Consider the following 14,985-nt stretch of genomic DNA (forward strand, 5'->3'; position numbering starts at 1 on the left):
ACGTTCTACTAGTCCATTTTGTTGGGGGGTTCTAGGACATGAAAATTCATGTTGGTATCCATTTAATTTACAAAATTGGGTGAACTTATGATTTTCAAATTCCCCTCCGTGATCACTTCTTATTCTTTTAATTTTAGTATCTTTTTCATTTTCCGTTAAGTTGCAAAAATTACTAAATATTTCATAGGTTTCATCTTTTGTTTTTAGAAATTTTACCCAAGTGTACCTGGAGTAGTCATCAATTATTACTAAGCAATATTGGTTCTTGTTTAGTGATTTGGCTCCATGTGAATCAAATAGATCAAGGTGAAGGAGCTCAAGTATGGTGTTGGATCTTTCTAGGTTAGTTGACTTGTGGGTTGACTTGGTTTGTTTTCCTTTTTGACATGCATCACAGATTGAATTTTCAATAAATTTTAATTTGGGCAAACCTCTAACTAGACCATTTTGACTCATTCTTGAAATAAGTCTTGTGTGTGTGTGACCCAGCCTTCTGTGCCACAGTTGGGTTTCCTCTTGTTGTGTCAGGAGACACTTTATAGAGGATATTGATAAATTAATTGTGTAGATGTTATTTTTCCTAAGTCCCTTAAGTTTAATTTCTGGATTTTCAATATTTTTAACTAGACATCCAGATTTATTGAAATTAACTAGATATCCGCTGTCACACAATTGACTTATACTTAGTAAATTAAAGTTAAAATTGTCAACCAATAAAACATTTCGAATAACGAAATCGGAACTAAGTTCAATATTACCTTTTCCGATTACTTTAAGTTTACCGTTGTTGCCAAATGCAACTGATCCTAGACTCTTGTACTTGAGTTTGGTAAACTTCAACTTGTCTCCAGTCATATGTTTGGAGCATCCACTATCCAACATCCATTGATCCAATTCCTACACATGAAGTAGTTGAATTGGTTTCTTTTTAATGAATTAAGGATAGCGTGATTGAAGCAGACACTATGTTTATTGTCTTTTTCTATTCTATTGTAAAATAATTTTGAAATTTAAGTTTAAAATAATTTTGAATTTTAAGTTTAAAATAATTTTGAAATTTTAGTTAAAATAATTTTGAAGTTTAAGTTTAAATAATTTTGAAAAGATTTTTAAATAATTGTGAAATTAATTTTGAAAATATTTTTAAGTAATTTTGAAATTAATTTTGAAAAGATTTTTTAAATAATTTTGAAATTAATTTTGAAAAGATTTTTTAAGTAATTTTGAAATTAATTTTGAAAAGATTTTGAAATTAATTTTGAAAAGATTTTTAAATAATTTTGAAATTAATTTTAAAAAGATTTTTAAGTAATTTTGAAATTAATTTTGAAAAGATTTTGAAATTAATTTTGAAAAGATTTTTAAATAATTTTGAAAATAATTTTGAAAATATTTTGAAATTAATTTTGAAAAGATTTTTAAATAATTTTGAAATTAATTTTGGAAAGATTTTTAAGTAATTTTGAAAAGAATTTTAAGTAATTTTGAAATTAATTTTCAAAAGATTTTGAAATTAATTTTGAAAAGATTTTTAAATAAATTTGAAATGATTTTTAAATAATTTTGAAATTAATTTTGAAAAGATTTTTAAATAATTTTGAAATTGATTTTGAAAATATTTAAATAATTTTGAAATTGCTTTTGAAAATATTTTTAAATAATTTTGAAATTGATTTTGAAAAGATTTTTAAATAATTTTGAAATTGATTTTGAAAATATTTTTAGATAATTTTGAAATTGATTTTGAAAAGATTTTTAAATAATTTTGAAATTGATTTTGAAAAGATTTTTAGATAATTTTGAAATTGATTTTAGAAAGATTTAAATAATTTTGAAATTGATTTTGAAAAGTTTTTTAAATAATTTTGAAATTAATTTTAGAAAGATTTTTAAGTAATTTTGAAATTAATTTTGAAAAGATTTAAATAATTTTGAAATTAATTTTGAAAAGATTTTTAGATAATTTTGAAATTGATTTTGAAAAGATTTTTAAATAATTTTGAAATTGATTTTGAAAAGATTTTTAAATAATTTTGAAATTAATTTTGAAAAGTTTTAAATAATTTTGAAATTGATTTTGAAAATTTTTTTTTAATAATTTTGAAATTAATTTTAGAAAGATTTTTAAGTAATTTTGAAATTAATTTTGAAAAGATTTACATAATTTTGAAAAGATTTTTAAGTAATTTTGAAATTAATTTTGAAAAGATTTAAATAATTTTGAAAAAAATTTTGAAAAAAAATTTAAGTAATTTTGAAATTAATTTTGAAAAGATTTAAATAATTTTGAAATTAATTTTGAAAAGATTTTTAGATAATTTTGAAATTGATTTTGAAAAGATTTTTAAATAATTTTGAAATTGATTTTGAAAAGATTTTTAGATAATTTTGAAATTGATTTTAGAAAGATTTAAATAATTTTGAAATTGATTTTGAAAAGATTTTTAGATAATTTTGAAATTGATTTTGAAAAGATTTTTAAATAATTTTGAAATTGATTTTGAAAAGATTTTTAGATAATTTTATTTCTTAGTCATCTCACCCGATCTAAATTGTCAATCAGGGAATCCTATAATTGATGTGAGATGATTTATTGTTGAATTCAAGGGTCTGGTTTAACTTTGTGTTAGATTCAGGTTTAGCTTTGGGTTCAACAAGTATGCATTCTTTGGATAAACTTCTGGGCTATGGTGAGTCACAAGGAGCTCATTAAAGTAACCATGCCTTCGAGGTTTCCCAAATAGTCCTACCCACTGAACTTAGTACAAAACATTTGTCTAACTAGTTAGGATCCATTTAAAGGTAGCTTCGGTCAGTTCCACTTGGCCAAATGCACCAGGTCGAAGCCATATCTTCCTAGACATGCGATGCCCAAGCTTCCCTAAGATACTATCATCCAAAAACTTCACCAGTACTGTGGTTGAAGTTAAACTTATCCCGTTTTAATCTAATCTTAATTACCCTACCGGGTAATCTATTCTTGTTTTACCCATTCCGGGTAAATTAGGTTCAGTTACCCTGTCGGGTAGTTCAGTTGGAGGTGCCAGCTAGTTTGGATCCTTCATCTACTTTTCATAATTTCGACTTGTTGAATTTTGAATTTGTAATTTAATTTTGAATTTTAAATTTTGAATTTGATTTTTAATTTTAGATTTTTAATTTAATTTTGAATTTTAAATTTTTAATTTGATTTTTAATTTTAGATTTAATTTAATTTTGAATTTTGAATTAAGATCGTTTTCATTTTAGCTTTCCCTGGATCATGGCCTCGATATGGTCTGTCGAGGTAGTATATTTGATCCTTCGGAACCCAGTATTGGCCAAGTCCAATTTGATTGATCAATTTGGACTTGGGGACCCATGCTTGGACTGATTTACTACTTTGTTTGTTTATTAAGGATAAATAGGATTTATATTTCTTTTTACTTTTATATCCTAGCCCAGTTCTATTGTAGACGGCTCTTTGTGTTCCAAGAATTAGATCCAAATTCTTGGAGCCCAGAGAGAACTTTTCTAAAGTAATTTTTAAATCATTTAACTGATTTTTCATATTTGAATTTTCTTTCTCAAGTTGTTGTACTTGAGTTGAATCTTCAGTTAAAGATTTTGAAAGATTTTGAGTTAGTTACTCCTTTAAGAATGGTTATTTCTTTTAAAAGTGACTTAATTTTCAAATTTGACTTGGCTAATTTGCGAAGTAAATAATTGACTAAATTATTAAGCCTAGGAATACTTACAGCGGAGTCTGGCCCTTCGGAAACGGATCCGTGGCTTTGCTTAGAGTCGGCCTGACTCGCCTCGATGATCCGTCCGGGCCATCAATGCGAGTAAACTCGTTTGGTCGAGTTCGTCGTCTTCGTCCTCCGAGGATTCGTCCCAGGTTGCCTTTAGAACTTTCCTTCTTCTTTGCTTCTGGCTTCCTTTGATGGGCAGTTGGCTTTTATATGCCCCTTTTGGTTGCAGTAGCAAGTGACTTGAACTTTGTCTTTGAGTTCTGTTGAGCCTCCTTGGATTGAACCGCCTTCTTGAGATCTTTCTTGTTGAAGCCCTTCTTCTTCTTGTAGAGTTTCTTTACAAGATTCACAAACATTGGCAGTCTCATCTTCCGAATCTTCGAATCGGGTTCGCTTCTGATTCGATTCAACTTTTGCCCTCTTGATTCCCTTGTTCGACTCTCCTGCAACCAAAGCAATCCCTTTCTCGGATGGATGTGCATTAGTTTGTTCATGGAGTTCAATTCACTAAATAATTCGCCTAATTTTAAGGAGGACAAATCCTTAGAGACTTTGAGGCATCTACCATTGATGCACACAATGTACTCTAGGAAATGAGTTAAGGGCATACCTTATTATGTCTCTCTTTTCTACCTTACGCCGATTCCATGTAGAGAATTGAGGATATCTTGAATTCGTGTAAAAGCTTGCCTCACCTTCCCGCATTTTCAAATTGTACGGTTTATTTAGTAACAAATCACGCTTACTTACCTTGGTTTCGAGGTGCCTTCGTGAAGTTCGACGTCCCCCATAGTTCCTGCGGAGGAGAATGGACCGACTGTTGAGCTCTTCTTTGGTAAGACCGCATTGGATGGTGCAGGTGGCTTTTACGGCTTCCACCTTTTGATAAATCTGCTCCCAATTTTCACAGGATGTGCTTGGACTTCTGTCACTGTCCTTCAGTCTGTTTGACGATCATCCGTGTCGAATCGATCTTCAGATATATCTCCATTCGCCTTCCAATATCCGAAGTCTTCTCCGGAAAATAGTGGGGACCGAACGGTGCTATATCCTTCTTGTTGGGCCATTTAGATCTAAAAGAACAAAAAAAACAAGATCTATTCCAAGACCGAGTCTTGGATTAGTAGTGTGGAAGAGAAAAAGAATAACAGGCTCAAGTGGTATTGACCAACTTTGAGCAGAAAATCGATTCGTGAAAAGAAATTAGAATATAGCTATGAGGCTAAATTCTAATCGACTCGAACAAAACCACGAAAAAATTGTCTCGAATAGTGGTTGCACTGATTCAAGACGACCCCGCTCTGATACCAATTGTTGGATCGAGACGCGCTAGAGGGGTGAATAGCGCTCGTGGCTATTTAGCTGCTCGGAATAGTCTTAAAATACGCAGCGGAGAATGTAAATAAACACAAACACGGAGACACGATCGTTACTTGCTCGAGCCTAAGGCGACTCATTCCAAGGCCCGCGATCCTTGATCGCTTCCGGTAGCAACAACTATAAGCTCGATAAAAGATTACAAGTTGAAGTACAATAAACGACAATAAATAATTATACCAACGACAAAGAAATGAAGATTCGGAGCTCCTGGTCGAGCACTTTGGAACGTTGTTTGGAGCAAAGACGTAGCACTTGAATCACTTAAGACTTGATATCCGGAAGTGCTGGTGAAACCCCTTATAAAGGGTGTTCAAGGCGCCCTGCCGGTCTTCCGCGTGGATAACATCTGATCTGGTCGAACTTCATCCTCTCGGCGCCTTCCAAGGCGCCACACTTCGCACGCGGTGACCGGCACAGACAGGCCATGACCCGGCGCCTCCAAGCTCCATGGAGGCGCCTCGGACACTGTTCATCCGAGGTTAATCTTTGCACTTTGGTCCCTGCAAGATACATTAGTCCCAAATATACCCTGCATCACAAAGTTAGCACATAAAACATAATAGATGTGATAATGACAGTCTTCGGATGTCCGAAAGTTTCCAAGGGAAACCCTAGGTTTTCGCCAACTGTTCCCTCTACGGGAACGCGTCCTCACCTACTCCACTCGTGAGATTTACTGTTCACAGACGATCCTCCAGATCGATCGGACTTTCTCCAAGACTCGACGCCGGACTTCTACTGGACATCCGCTTCCGGCTAGTCCAGTCTTTCACCCGCCAAGACTTTTCCACCTAGGGTTACCACCCCCTAGGACTTTTGCCTGAAGCCATCGACCTGCCAAGACTTTCCGCATATGGTTACCACCCCCTATGACCTAGGGTTACCACCCCCTAGGGTTTTCCCTTTTGCCTAACCGCAGCTAGGACATTCCTGAAATTCTCAAGTAGACTTGTTAGACTACAAAACATCTTAACTTTGAATTCTTTGCCGTTATCAAAACACGAGTTTGATCGTCGGATGCTTCCCGCACCAACAGATGCATCATGAAAGTGGATCTTCAGAAGGCCTTTGACTCAGTGTACTGAGGATTTCTTTAAAATATGCTTCAGCACTGCATTTTCCAGCCATCTTTATCGTATGGATTAGAGAATACATCACAATCATGACTTTCTCTATATTGCTCATTTACATCATGCATGACTTCTTTAGAGGTGGTAAAAGACTTCACCAGGGTGATCTCCTCTCCCCATATCTATTTAGGCTATGTATGGAGTATCTCTTCCATTCCATTGCACGACATACTATTAAAGTCATATTTCCATTTTCATCCCAAATGTGAGCAGTTAAGGATATCATATTTGATATATGCAGATGACCTTTTACTCTTGTCCTGTGGAGATGTGACTTCAGTTACATAGCTATTGGGGTAATTTTCCTAGGTCATGTTTGATCAATTTGACTAAGCTTGAGTTGGGTCAAGCTTGAGTTGGGAATTGAGTTTTGATATTTGACAATGTATGGAGATTGCTGGAGCAATCGTCCGATTGTGGATATGGTCAAGGGATTGACCAGGTTGATGAAAAGACAAGTCAAGTGGGTCAATGTTGACTGGAGACTTGACCGGGTGAGTCCAAACTGAAGTTTAGGCATATGGGAAAGTCCTAACTGGAGGTTAGGCAAGAGAAAAGTCAAGTATGTCAAGGTTGACAGGAGACTTGACTGGGAAAGTCCTAATTGGAGATTAGGCAAAGATAAGTCCAACAGGAAGGTTGGCAAGAGTGAAAATCCAAGTAGTGTTAGTTAAAACCCTAGAGCTAATCATATGATGATTGTTGTATGGACTCAGTATATCATATTCCTATGTATATAAAGGCATTTTATTTTTGTTATTATACTTACTTGTATTAGTGTCAAATAACTAAGTATAATAGCATCCTTGAGTAGAAGGTTCTTATCTATATCAATCGATTGGTTGAATCGATAGTGAGATGATATAGAGAACAATATTCTTAATCATTCCTAGTCAAGTATTAACATTCAAGGACAATGTTAATGCGATGAGACTAGCATGTAGGTCAACTTGATGACTTGATCTCACAAGTCATGGATATAGAGATATCAAGTTGACACATGGGTATGCATTGGAGAATGTATACTGAATGACCCGCCATGAGAAAATATCATGGATCATTATATGAGTGTCATATACTTTCTCATGTGGCTATTAGTATGACTATTAGTCCTTGGACATGAAGTCACCATGGTTCCCTACATAAGGAGTTGCATACTTTGGTTTCGTCAAACGTCACCCGTAACTGGGTGGACTATATAAAGGCGATTACTGGGTATGTAACAAATTATGCGGAGGGATGTGAGTGATGTAGATGGGATCTATCTGTAACGACCCGCCTTCTACTACTAGGCTGTAAGGCCGATCGCTACAGTTATGCTGTGCTAACTGTGCGAAAAACTGATCTAATTTAAATTTTAGTTGCTAACTGATAACTATTCTTGGTTCTACATGTACGGAAGGATGTAATCTAAAGTATACCTAACATATACTACATCCCCTATGGTTAATTAGCTGAAATAAACGTCATTCTTATCGGAACTCATCGACCAATCGATCGATTGGACGATTCGATCTCCGATCGCGATCCGATCTTCACCCGTCATCGGGACATAGGTTGGATCGATCTAGATCGATCATCTAGCACGCCTGTATTCGATATTGTCTGATTGATCGATCGATCCGGCCGAATCGATCCAAGAATCGATCCGTCGAACCTGATCGCGGGATCGATCGGATAACCCCGATAAACCTACGCTTGAGCAAGTCACCGTCGATCGACCGTGATCGATTGACACCCCATCGATCCACCGATGGGAGTCTTCACCGAAGCACTCGATTTCAGCACTGGTTCGTGCCAAAACCTCACACTACAACTATCTAATGCATATTAAACATTACAATAACAAAAGACTAGCAATCTAAATTGTTATAGTGCATGGTTCTTTAATTTCTAGCATCGAACAACTTAAAATGCATAAAAAGCAAAATACTAAAAGTTCATATTTCTAAGCTAGAATGTTTAAGTCCCCTAAAGATCTTTGATTCCAGTTCCTGCCACACACACCATCTCTGCATTGCCTCCAGCTCCCTCTGTTAGTCCATCTTTCCTTTACCTTTATCTGCAGTATAAGGAAAAGTAGAATCTGTAAGCTTAAAGCTTAGTAAGAAACCATCTACCTCACAAAAACATGCAACGATGCAAATATGATTTTAAATCATGCTGTTTAAAACCTATGCTGGATATACTGAACAAACTAAGCATAGCATGGCATATAAGCATACAATCATGGCATAGCATATAAATTGAACATGCTTTAAACTGAACATGACATACTTATAAACTGAGCATGAAACTGCACTAGTCATGCATATATCTAAATCTGTACATGAACTCAAATCATGTAAACTGAACCTGAACTGAACTGAAAGCTAAATTAGTGTTCTCATCACTGGTTTCAAATTTGAAAACTATACATATAATAGATGAAAATACTAAACATGCTGTTGGGGCCCTGGCAACTGTACTTACTGTGCGTGCATCCCTACGAGACCCGGGATTGCAAGTTCCGAATCCAGCAGGGTTACTAGGTTATCTGAACCTAGAGACGACTGTGGGAGTCCAGCCCATGGATATCTGATCCAAATACAGTGCCAACTGAATAAAAGTAAAATACTGAATACTGTTTTATTTTACTTTGCTGTTCTAGGTTATCTGAACCTAGAGGCTACTGTGGGAGCCCACCCAATGGATATCTGATCCATATAGCTGTAATAACTGATAATAAACTGAATAAAATGTTTCTAATACATTTTACATGCTGTTAGGATGCTTATTGGTGCATCCTTCTGAACTGGGCATTCTACCGAATGCTTGGTGTGCACTTAGAGCACACCTTATAACTGAAAACTGTAAAACTACTGAACTAACGCCGAAACTAACAAGCGAGAGCAATTATACTGCAGGTGAGGGGTTTCTTACCTCAATCGCAAGGTTTTCTTACGATTCTATCCGCTAGGTTTTCCGGAAAACTGCTCCGTTCGACGAACCGCTTACGTCCTCGCGTTCCTCTCGCGGAGAAGAACCTTTTTCGTGTTGGAGTCGTCGCCGGAAGATGTTCCCTTGACCCTTGTCTTGGTGTGCCGTGCGTGAGGAAGAGGAGAAGAAGAGAGGTGCGGCGGTTTTAGGTTTCGGGTGAGGAAAAACTACGGTGAGAAATAATCTAAAACTTCTCACTTAAATCCTTATTTATATTTACTAATTAATTCACCCAAAATCAATTATAAATATAATTGATTCCCTCTTCTTTCAGCACGGCCCTGCTGGGTTCAACTGGTTACTAGCATTATCCCTTACACCATAGGTCTCGGGTTTGATTCCCGCCTAAGCTATTTTGCGGTTATAATTATTTTTGCTACTTCCGCTACTCGGAAAAATTCCGGAAAAATATCTAAAAATTCCAGAAAAATCATAGAATAATTCTAATGCAAGTTTGAGAATTTTCGGGCGTTACACTATCCCTCCTATATAACGAGAGTGACATCGTTATTCTTGATAGAGTGAAACCACTAAGTGCATGGTCATACCCAAATGAGTCAATATGAGATATTGAGCTCATTTGATTATAGTGAGTCTACTTGGAGTTCAAGATTTAGATTGATCAGAGGATGACACTGTCTATGCCTTAAATTGATCAACCTAGATATCAAGGATAGAAGGACACTTGTCATATATTGTGAAGAGTCACAATTAGTAGTCACAAGGTGATGTTGGATCTCAACATTCTTGTAACTTGGGTACCAATGATGTATTGTTAGATGACGCTCATTGTTTATGTTTCTAAATAAGATTTAGAAACATTGCCAACGTTACAAGAACCTATTGGGTTACACACAAAGAACAAATGGATGGAGATTAGGTTCATATGATGAACCAATTGGATTAGGTTCATGTGATGAATCAAAATTGGATTAAGAGTAATCCAAAGTAGACTTATTGAGTTAGACTCAATTAGATTCAATTGTTGAATGAGTCTAATTTAAAGTTGATTCATTGAGTCAATTTATATTAATGAATTGAGATTCATTGAATTGAAATTGACTTGAATCAAAGGTTGGATTTAACTCACCTAAGAAGAGAAGTGGTCAAGTTTGACTTGACCAAAATAGGAAGTTGAAACATCAAGTTTGACTTGACCAAATGTCACATCATGAAGGTTGACTCTTCCTACATGGCATGACTAGCCTTGCCACATCATCTCCACATCATCAAAGGAGATCAAGAGGCATGGAATGTCAAGAGTCAAAGACCCTTGGCATTCTATGTGTGGCCGGCCACATAAAGGAATATGAGTTTCATTTGTGGCATTGATTTTGGTGATTGAATGCTTATACCTCCTTAGCTCTCATCTTGCTCCTTCTCCTCTCTTGGCCGAGAGCTCCAAGCTAGACAAGAAGGTTAGTGAGTTTTAGTTCCAAGAAGAAAGATAGAGTGATAGTCACATAGAAGAATAAGAAGAGTGTTTGAGATTCATTCTATCTTTTCTTTTCTCTATCTTCTTCTTCCAATCCCATCTGAGAGCCCTAGGAGTGCTAGCACACTTGTAGTGTTCTCTTCTCCATCTAGAGTGGTTTGAGAATCACTTCTTGTTTGTGTGGATACTACTAGAGGTGTGTACATTTGAACACACTCGAGATCCGGCAACACTTAGACGAGCGGGATTTGCGAAGGGCTTCGCTTCAAAGGTATAACCCTAAACATGTAGATCTAAAGTAGATCTAGGATTAGGAAACTTGTACATGTAAAATTTTTAATATTCGCACGGATCCGGTGGCATGGGATTTCGGGGTTTTCGCAACGCAAAAAGTGGTTTTTGCGGCTCGAAAATCCCAACAAGTAGGTCAGTGTTGACCAGACTTGGTGGTGAAAGTCCTGATAAGTGAGATCAGACAATTAGAAAGTCCTAGTATAGCTAGGCAAAGGGAAAGTCCTGGTGAGGAGCCAGGCAATTGGAAAGTCCAAGTGTGATCTTGGTAAAAGGAAAGCCCTGGTGAGGAACCAGGCAATTGAAAAGTCCAAGTGTGATCTTGGCAAAGGTTGTAAGTCCAAGCATGTGGTCTTGGCAAGGTAAGTCCTAGTGTGACTTGTGTTAGAGTGTATACTGAAAGCCTAAGCTTTGTAAACATTTTGAATAAAGAATCACATTTGGTCAAATTGTCTACATTTAGTTGTAGTTATTCAATTAATTTATATTGTAGATAACATAGTATGTGGTGCCACATACAGAAGATGATGTTATCAGTACCTTATAAATTATAAACAGTAGCTCACGACCAAGATGGAAAGGAACAAACCATTGGAAGGTCGTAGTGTAATTAGGTATTAGTTTATCTTAACTATATAATTACACTAGTACACTTAGAGTGTATTGAGTAGGACCATCAGAGGTCGTTTTCTTTTATACTGACTTTATAAAGGAACAAAGACCTCAGTTATTATGGAAGTGTGTGCTCTTAATCCTAATATAATAACAAGCACATATATTTGATATTTATTTCTTTAATTTATCAATGGGTGAGATTTAGTTCGATAAATCAATAAGCCTGATAAGTTGGGAAATGATATCACTTATAGTGTGTGTTGTTGATTATAAAAGGAAACTGTGTCCTAATAATCTAGGTTGATAATGTCCCTAAGATGAGCTCATAAGGATTGTCATGTTAAACCCTGCAGGTGGACTTAGTCCGACATGACGATGAGGTTGAGTGGTACTATTCTTGGATTAAGATATTAATTAAATGAGTTGTCAGTAACTCACTTAATTAGTGGGCATTCGACATCTTAAACACAGGGAGACTAACACACTCATGATAAGAAGGAGCACAAAAATATAATTTGGGATTGGTGCGGTAGTTCAATAATAGTTCTCTAGTGGAATGAATTATTATTGATAAAATTAAGTTGTGTGTTCGGGGCGAACACGGGATGCTTAATTTTATCGGGAGACCAAAATCAATTCCTCCTCTCGGTCCCTATCGTAGCCTCTTATTTATAGAGTACTATACCCACCTTCATACCCATGATAAGGGGGTCGGCCAAGCTAGCTTGTGGATCAAGCTAGGGCCGGCCAAGCCTTGATTCATGGGTGGCCGGCCCTAGCTTGAACCCAAGCTTAGGTGGCCGACCCCCATTAAATTAAAAGGAATTTTAATTTTAAATATTTCTTATGTGAAAGATATAATTTATTGGAAAGATTAAAAATTAAAATATCTCTTTTAAAAGGATCTACAAAAGATTAAAGAAAGAGATTAGATCTCTTTCCTTATTTGTAGATTGGAAAGATATTTTATTTTTCTTCTTTATAAATTATTCACATGTAAAATAATTAAAATTATAGAAATTTCTTTTTATCAACCATGAAGGGATTTTAAAAGGAAATTTTATTTTTTAAAAAAAAAATCCGAAGACAAATAAGGAATTTTAATTGTTGATTGAAATTGCTTTGTTTGGTCTTGTTGATGTGGCCGGCCAAGACATGGAGTTTTAAGAAATTTTGTTTAATTTTTCTTAATTAATTCATGTCAAGGAAAGTTAAGGAAATTTTATTGTAATTAAATTTCCTTATTTACCAAAGCTAAGGAATATAAAAAAGGGGGTTGGGGTGCCTTCATGAGATACAACCTCTATTATTCTCTCCCTCTTTTCCTTGGTGTTGTGGCCGGCCATCCTCTCTCCCTCTCTTCCTCTTTGTGGTAGCCGAAACTCTTCCATTGCTTGGAGCTTTTGTGGTGGCCGGATACTACTTGGAGAAGAAGAAGAAGAAGGAGAGAAAGCTTGCATCCCTTGGAGCTTAGTTGGTGGAAAAAGTTCTTCATCCTTGGATTTTGGTGCTTGGCCAAAACTTGAAGGAAGAAGAAGAAGGTGCTAGGTGGTCCTCATCTTGGAAGATCGTTGCCCACACAACGTCCGAGGTTAGAAGAGGAATACGGTAGAAGATCTAGAGGTCTTTCTAAAAGGTATAACTAGTATTTTTCCTTTCCGCATCATACTAGTTATTTTTGGAAATAATACCAAATACAAGAGGCATGCGATTCTAGTATTTCGAATTTATTTTCGATATTGTGTTCTTTGTTTTATTTCTTTTCCTTGTGATTTGATTGTTCTTTTCGGTTGACCTAAAGTTATTTTAGGAAATTAAATATTAGTTTTCCTTAAAAGGCTTTGCCTAGTCAGTAGTGGTTGCTCCCATATCCAAGAAGGTCATGTGCCTCGCCACGTCAGTACTGGAAGTCAATTTTGGAAATTAATATTTAATGGAATTAATAACCTAGGAGATTTGGATCGAACGTGTTAAGTTCCGCAGGAGATCCAAGTCAAAACCTAAAAGAACAAATAGATTAAACTTTGGATCAAACGTGTTAAGTTCCGCAGGCGATCCAAGTTTAATTTAAAAGAACACATGGTAGCTAGGAAAAGGTTCAGACCTTTGTACAAAAATTTTGTACAGTAGAACCATTAGATTTTCCGAGTAGCAACCAACAACTTGGCGAGGAGAACCCGACAACTAGGATGAGGCCGAAGGAAGCTCCAGAAGGCAAGGCGTGAAGGATGGGGAGATATCCGAGGGACGCAAGGCTGATGGAGGAGGCTAGAAGGCTAGTTCGAGGTTGGTCGGGAGTAGACAAATGCTAGGCGTGCAAACCCAATCGGTCACGGTTGACCGAGAGTTGGGTTTGGGAAGCTGGACTTAAGTTTGAGTCAAGTCCAGGGTGTTCAATCGATCGGGTGATTGATTGAACATGCTCCAATCGATCAGCAGATCAATTGGAGTGTACTGTGATTGTTGGAATGGCCCAATCGATCGACCGATCGATTAGGGTCAGAAAATCGCGAGCACAGAAGCTTTCCTAATCGATCAGGCGATCGATTGGGATCTACCAATCGATCGGTCGATCTATTGGAGAGGAGAAGCTCTCGCGCGGACGCGAGAGCACAGAATGAGTTTGAATCGATCGGTCGATCAATTTAGATGATCCCAATCGATCGGTCGATCGATTGGGAAGTGACCGTTGAGCAGGAAACGAGCAATGGATGGCTGGGATTGTGCAGATGTGACGTGGCAATCGATTGGGACTAATTTGGATCGATTGGGAGCACTGTATAAAGCCTGGGCGGAGCGTTTTCTTTGCCAGAACTTTGCATTCTTTCCTGCGACTCTTCTGCGACATTCACAGCGATCTTCTCCAAGCTTGCAATGCTAGTTCTTGAAGGTTCTTGGAAGCATGTCCAAGTCAAGAGGCGAGTTACAACAAGAAGAAGAAGCTAGGGTTAGACTTTGGTGTACAAATCTTGTAAAACTTCCCTTGTATCTGCTTCTCTTTGTATTTATGTTGTATTGTGAGCTTGTAAGGCTTCTCCGCCTTCGGTAGTTACCGTAAAGGAGTGATTTCATAGTGGAGGGTGTGTGAGTGTGTGGATCCTTGGACTAGTCACTTCTTTTTGAGGTGGATAACAAGTAAATCCATAGAGTTAGCGGTGTTTGTGTTTGTATTGTATTTTCCGCTGCATATCAAGAAGAAGCAAGCACAAGCGCGCGACGAGACGCTATTCACCCCCCCCCCCCCTCTAGCGGGCATATCGATCCCAACAATAGCTAGTTAACTGCCTATCAGAGTTTGCTTAGATAGTCGGCCTCACATCCAACCTAGCTAAGTCCAACAGCTATATGGCAGAGATAGATACTCCTACATGGGAATGGATCTTGACTATTATTAGATTTCAAGTGGGGAAAATGTTTTTCA

Source organism: Zingiber officinale, chromosome 1B (assembly GCF_018446385.1).
Source record: "Zingiber officinale cultivar Zhangliang chromosome 1B, Zo_v1.1, whole genome shotgun sequence".
In the NCBI taxonomy this organism is placed as follows: domain Eukaryota; kingdom Viridiplantae; phylum Streptophyta; class Magnoliopsida; order Zingiberales; family Zingiberaceae; genus Zingiber; species Zingiber officinale.